Source organism: Erpetoichthys calabaricus, chromosome 2 (assembly GCF_900747795.2).
Source record: "Erpetoichthys calabaricus chromosome 2, fErpCal1.3, whole genome shotgun sequence".
Lineage (NCBI taxonomy): Eukaryota > Metazoa > Chordata > Cladistia > Polypteriformes > Polypteridae > Erpetoichthys > Erpetoichthys calabaricus.
The window spans coordinates 52,339,523-52,346,834 of record NC_041395.2 but is presented as its reverse complement, the minus strand read 5'-3'; the positions used below and the strand labels follow the sequence as shown (position 1 = coordinate 52,346,834).

General features: G+C 41.2%; 1 non-coding gene across 1 annotated transcript; it reads right to left on the bottom strand.

The window, feature by feature from the left end:
* Window positions 1-2,564: 2,564 nt before the first annotated feature.
* On the bottom strand, window positions 2,565-2,750 carry LOC114647449 (U2 spliceosomal RNA). Its single transcript, XR_003715512.1, has one exon. It is a non-coding gene; the product is annotated as a U2 spliceosomal RNA (small nuclear RNA).
* Between the last annotated feature and the right edge of the window lie 4,562 nt (window positions 2,751-7,312).

The window sequence follows — 7,312 nt, the reverse complement described above, 5'->3', positions numbered from 1 at the left end:
AGCAGACTCAGACGCAGCTGCATGACATTGTGTGGCTTCTTTATGTTGGACCAGGGGTAAGTTCCGGTGCTAGGGCAGAGCCCATTCAGGGTCAAATGGAAGCCCCACATAGTAGAGATTACTAATCCCGGAAGCTACCCCTGGCAGCCCCCATGGAACCCAACAGTGCTGCCCCACAGGACTATAGGTCCCAGCATGCCCTACGGGTGTCTGCTGGTATTTAGCGTATTGGGTGGGGCTTATGAAGTACTGACACTTTGTCTCCCCCTGTCCTTGCATCTCACTGGCCTCCCGGGCATATGTTGTTCCTTGCTCACCCATGTGCAGCATCCATCACAAGCAGATGTTGGATCTTTGCTGGTTTGCATTTGGCTTGAGTATTATTCTCTTTTCTTTGTCTCTCATGAGTCTTTTTAATTTAAGTTCATCATTCAAAAACAAAAAAAAATCAGTTAAGAATACCACCCTCTTCTATGGAACTGATATCTGTGAAATCTATCAATCAGGGATACTATTTTCTCTTGCAATACTGAGATTGGGCAAATCCCATTGAATTTTTTGGATGGCTAATCCAGGAATTTCCCAAATTGTCTATGCGAAACAGGTTCCTGTTGCTAGATATTATAGTTACTAATTATTCAAAAACACAATGTTCTATTTTTCACTAGTGATTTATCTTGCCTTTAACAGTCTAATTATAAAACAAGATCTTTTGGTTATTTCCAAATTGAATGTTTATATGTAGCAACAGGTAAACAACATTTTGATTTAGGCAGGGAGTTTAATTAAAGGCTAAAACTGGCCTGTCATTAAGAAACTGGTTGGATCAAAAAGCCACCGACGAGCCTTTTATTGCAATCATCAATGTAAAAATGTAATCACTTGAGGCAATTACAAGTAACAAACCATTCCTTTTGAAATTCTTTTGGAAGCATCCTCCATTAAAAGGAAAGTATTTTTTAATCATTCAGTGGACTATTGACTTTACGATCACATTATCAAATTAACTCGTTAAAGTGCTCGCTATAAACCTGATGTCTATGAAGTGTGGACTGTGAGAAATATATGCTTTGTTTTTTGTTTTGTTTTTTGTTTTTCTGTCTCTTGAATTGCAAAGTCCAGGCCCCTGGAGTGTAGTTTGAGAAGGAGACTTTCTGAGGGTCACACTGGGTTCCATTTGAACCTGTGATCTTGTAGTATCAAGTTACACACTTCGTTCTCTGCACCTCAAGCGATTCGTGAATAGTTTTTGAATGTTTTCAGTCCTCATTTCTGTAACTGGTGAGGTAAAAGTTAAAGCAATCAGGTATGCAAGAAGGCATTTCAAGATGTTTGCCATGCCTCCAATATGCACATTGTGTGGGACTGCATATGCATGTCTGTGATGGGGGGCTGGGGCGCCTTAATGCCACAGCTCATTCAGAATTTGTTTAGAGAAGAATATCAAATCCAGCCACTGCTGAAATCTGCGTTTTGTTGCCATAATTCAATTTGCATGATTGGCTCCCAAGCTGCAATTTTGAAATTCTCAATTTCAGCCTGTTTTTTGTCTCATGACGTACAAAATTCAATCCATGAAGTGGCGCACTTCGAGTGTTCCCGTTAGAGCCGTCTGCCTTCTTCATGAGAAATCTGAATGCTGAGTTCTCTCTGTCTCTCTCTCTCTTTCTCTGTTTTTGTTTTTCTGTATTTCGGGATGTTGGTGTTATCACAACAGCGTGCACTGGCCAGAGTGGAACACTTTATGCTTGCTGCTTCTTAACAAACTCTGTCTGAATAAATATTATTTAGGCTTGGCAGACGTGTTTAGTGATAATTCCTGAGAACTTGAGAAGTGCACTTGAACTGACACATTTGGATCAGATTCCTTTTAATGTGGAATTTTCCACGCCAGATATTAACAGGAGCCCTACGTCCACCACAGACCTGTGGTCAAGGACTAATAGTTCATTTTATCATTATGATACCCTGACCATGTTTTTTATTCCCATTCATAAAGAACGGGAATAGAAAGAGTGTGACTCACTGTTAGGTGTTGGTTACAAGTTCTCAAGCCACAGAGTAAAGATGGGAGTTATTGTTTTGCTCACATAATATTTTAATTCAATATCTTTTCATTTTCTAATCTTCTTATCTGGTTAAAGGTCATGGAAAACAGGTGCCTATCAGAGCAGCAGTGGTCTCAAAGTAGGAAATAGCCCTGAATGTTGCACACATCTAATTCACAACACACACATGCAGAGCCAGTTTAGAGAGAGAGGTTACCCTGTACCCACCACACGACAAACCACCCAGATTGGGATCTAAGTGCAGCTGTGCAACGGGTGACACCTCTGCACCACACTGTGGCTGGAGTGCCAATTCTGCCACCAACCCCCAAGTTTTCCCTGCAAGTTGGAGGACCTACTTGCAGGGCTGGATTCAGATTAACATAATACCCAGGACAGAGAAATTGCAGGTTAAGGGCCCAACTGAGTAGAGTCACTTCGGCAGTTTTGGGGATTTGAACCAGCAACCTTCTGATTGCCAGAGCAGATCCCTAACATCAGAGCCACCACTCCATCCTGTAGTTCACCATGCATAGAGATACTGCAATGCCAGGTTGATACGTTTAGTGGATGGAGTAAGCCTCCTATTCCATCTCCCTGTTCCAAAAATCAGTTTAATACTTGGTGCCCACATAGAGGACCTATCAGCTATTAAACTGATAAGAAACACAAACTATGCTTGATCTGAGCCAATTTAGAGCTGCCAGTTAAATTAACCTGTGGTTCTTTGGAGTAAAAATCCAAATGCTTGGACTGAAACAAACATAGACACAGAAAGAACATGCAAATTCAATAAGACAGGCTTAGATCTGAACCCAGGACCCTAGAGCTGTGAAGCAGTAGCCCTAACCCCTGTGCTATGAAGTCATCCAATGCAACAAGCACTTGAAAATGTTGAGTACCCCTCAGTGACCGGTGCTTATGTCACTTCAGTCAATTCATTTATATGAATTATACCCACTTTGCAGCTTTTCCAGATTAAAATTATATGAATTGCTGCCATAAAGGAATTTGATAGGCACCACATGCCTGGCATGGACCCCAAATGCAACTGTATGTTAGAGATTAAAATATCTTGGAACTTAAGGACTGCAAAGAAAGAGAGAGAGCAGAGATTGATAAAAGTAATATCACCCCCAGACCCCTATTGATCATCACCCCTTACTTAACGTAGCAGAAAACAATTAAGACTGATTGAGATCCAGGTCAGACTGGAAAGGCTGTACGTGACATACAAAAGGGGCCGCTCAGACCTGCAAGGCACTCTGCTGTGCAGTGGTGAGCGAAACGACTGAATCTGCAGCAAAACAATTTGTGCAAAACTAAATTTGTGACAGAAACGATTTGTGCAAAACTGAATTTGCAAAAGTCAAACTGAGTTTCACTTGGAGAGAAATGTCATACCTTTGGCACAAGAAGAAAGGTTGTTTAGTCACATGTGGACTGAATGCGCCTGCCTGTAATTTAGTATTTAAATGAAAATATCCAGTGAAAAAAAAATCAATGGAATCATTTCTTGTCACGTGTAGACATTTTATTGAACTGCCAGATATATTCTGGCGAGGTCCACGGACGTTCAGGTTTTTAGAAAAAGGACAGTACAATGGAGCTCAAGGGGCAGCGTGTAGGTATGTTGTAGAGTGACGGATGCACCGATCACCTTGTTATCACTCCGGGGCATGTAATTGAACACCCGAACGCACCAACAGTTTAAAATGGGGAATCTGAGTGGTACAGGGGACAACAGAATGGCTGATGGTTGGCTGGAATAGAAACACAAAAATTCAGGAGTGCAAGTAAAAGCACAGGAGGAGAGGAGGCAGTGTATGAAGTTCCAAGTGGTGTCCACGCTGAACAGTGGTCTTGGAGCAGGGACTTGGATTGAACCTCCCAGAGATCCAGGTAACGCATTGGAGCTTATGGGCGTCTCTCGACCAATGCCAAACAGGGCAGTTTGGACAGGACTGGATCGCCAACTAGGAAGGCCTGCTTGGGTGAGTTGGGGAGAAAGAGAGAGAGCGAGAGTAGCAATAGACTTGCAGTGGAGCCTACTGGAAGTCTTTGTGCATTTCTTAACAGGTATTAAAATATTTATTGTTCATTTTTAATCTCCACAAAAACACTGGTTTTTATTATGGATTATTTAAGGACTTTATTTATTACTATCTGTCCCCCACGGCTCTGCCCGCGTAATAATGAAGCAGGACAGTGAGGTGGGCCCTGTCCGGTTCCCTACTCCTGACATTACACTTTCCCCTCCCCTCAACCCGCAGCCTCTGTCTCGGAATAGTGTGAATATTTCGCTCCTGCAAGCAAACTTTGATTCTTAGCGTGATGAGAGAAGTTGCAAAATCAACCTGAATGTTCAAGAAAATTCTAGAAAAAAACAAAAACAAACTAAATCCGTTAAGTTAAGTTCTCTCGTTTGCTAGTTAAGCAGAGGTTAGGAACACCCCGAGGCTGGCGCGTGAGTATAGAGGGCTCTGCTCCCCTCCCCTCGGCCTGCTGCATGTCTCTTGGATTCGCGGCAAATAAATCAGTACTGCAAGTGAACTATGACACTTAGCGCAATGAGAAAAGTTGCAAAGTCAACCAGAATGTTCAAGCAAATTATAGAAAAAAACCCAATCTAAATCCATTAAGTAGGTCTCTCGTGAAAAGCGGACAGACATACAGAGAGACATTGGATTTCATATATATAGAGATATCTTGCACTGCATTTTATTTAGATGTTACTTGTTTTAATGAAACATGCACTTTACACTTTGGGAAATGGAAACTGGCTGTTGTCTCTCACTCACTGCTGTGCCCATCTCAGTTTTGAACTACTAGGAGGTCATGTGGACAGTTTGGAGTCGGGTTTGAGCAATCATGGAAATTGCAGTCTTAGAGATGCATCTGAGACAGAAAAGAAGGTAGAAGCTCCACATTGCCTGGAGAATACATATTATCAGCCTCCTTTTCAGGCATTAAGAAGCAAGAGTGGGCAGTTAGTTAGGTGATAGCAGTTGGGAGGGACAGCTTACTTTATAGTGAGATCTTCATGTGGAGAAAACCACAGTAATGTTTACAATGGTGTGTTTTATAGTGTTTTCGCCTGTGGAAAATTTGCAGTATGTCACATTTTTATAAAACACACTCTGTTTCTCCACTGTGATGTGAACGAGAGGCAATAAAATGGTTTTACTGGCATGCAACATTAGATGCAGAAAAGAACACAAAAGTGTGAAAAAGACTTTAGGGAGCAAAAGACTTTGTTTTCCACCCCAAATAACACCTTAAACACTTTTAAGTGAGCTTTGTGTTTTGTAATTGCAAATTGACCTCTGAATGTTAGTGTCAATGGATGTTAGTGTCAGTTTTGTGAAACTTCATTTCACTACTGGTGTGACATCAGTGCTGGTTTTTCAGACAAGCATCGCTGCTGTGCTCCTTGTTTTAGGGTGCATTTGAAAAGAACAAAAGGTTCAACTTTTACGTCTAGCGGATGTGAAGGAACCCATAAAGTACTAACTCCATTAACACCAAAAACAAAGAAGACAATGAAGCTAAGTCCCATGCCCCCATCTTGACTGCCGAAACACTCACGCCTACCAGTTGTAAAATAATCCAATAGGCCGAAGGTGAGGTATTCCCCAGTTTGGCTTACATGATGTTTTAAGGTGAGCCACTGGGGATTCCTGCGTTCATCCAAGGCGCCACCTATTGCATACATTGGCAACCAGCAATAAGAGTCTATGCAGTTAAAGTCTGTTTTCTTTTCCTTTTTTATTCACCTTGTGTGAATGTTTTCAGTTTCCATGGTTTCGGTTTTAGACATCCAGAAGTGTTTACGTTTGACTTCAGAGCCTGCCATATCAAAACTGTGAATTCAACATTGATCAGGTTTCTCTAATTGAACAAAAAAGGCCCTGTCTCGCAGTGAGACCACCACAGCTTTGATTACTTCCAAGACGCTGTCAGACTCTCGCTCTCTCAAACTCATTTCTATCTTTTTTTTTTTTTTTTGCAGTTTGGCATCGTTATAAAAAAAAAAGTCTCACATCATACATAAAGAAAGTAAAATACTATTTACAAAAGTCTGTCGGCAAAAGTACAACAAGGAAAGCAATCTTTCTGCTTCTATATTTTGTGTTGAAATTTTAAATTAAACTTGAGGATAGACTACTGCACCCTTTTACATGATATATAAAGGACACTCTAATAGAGTGGGTATGTTTTTGTTCTCACCAAATTCATGTGGACTTCCATCCAAACCATCTGTTAAGTGAACTGGTGCCATTTAACTGCTTTTTAATGGGACTGAACACAGTCAATCTGTCCACTTTAATCAGAGTCATGGGAACTCTCTGTGTGGAGTGAGTACAATCTCTCTGTGATCACTTGGATTTTTCGACCAATAAGTGATTTTTCATCAATATTTCAAAGAAATGCTTGTTAGAGTGACTGGCAATTCTAGATTGTCTTAGTGTCAATGTGCATTGGAGTGTGTCCAGTGATCTTCAAAGGCTGACTTTCTCAAACCCATTTAGTTTCCAATATTCATTTCTGAAATAAATAGATTCACAAAATAAATCTGTAAATATTGTAGAGCAGTAGTTCTTACATTTTTTTCTCATGGCCCAATTTTACCGTTTTTTTGTTTTTGAGACACACAATCACCACCAAACTTCATCCCGGGTGGGGGAAGTCCCCCTTGGAGAATCCCTGTGAAACATCATCCTTAGGGGGTGGTCCCCCTTTGAGAATCATCTACGATCATCATTGGGGTGGAGGAATGAGGTCCCCCTTGGAGAATCGTAGACGTGGGATGTAACCAAGAGCGGCGTCTGAGGGTGGCAAGTGGGGAGACCACCCCACGCCCAAGGTTTTGAGGTCCGCATGTCCTGTTCGAGCAGATTTGTCAAGTTATATTCTCCAGTATAGACCAACTATGTCTCAAGACAGGCTTTGCGGTCTGGCGATCCTATCTAAAGAAAAAGACATTGCATCCAGATTAGACTACAAAGATGTCATCAACAACTTTTCCAATTGGAAGGCAAGAAATGTGGATTTTCGTCTCTGAACCTGGAAACCAGTAAGAGATTTAATGATGACACCTATACGTTAATTTCACACTTCCTGTTGAAACACTGAAACTCACATTTTATTTGTAGGCCATAAACATGTCCGAATATTAATGCACAAAAACATGTATCACTAATGACAACCAGCTGACATGACATTAACGTGAGTTATGACTATGACATCCTGCATATTGAAAC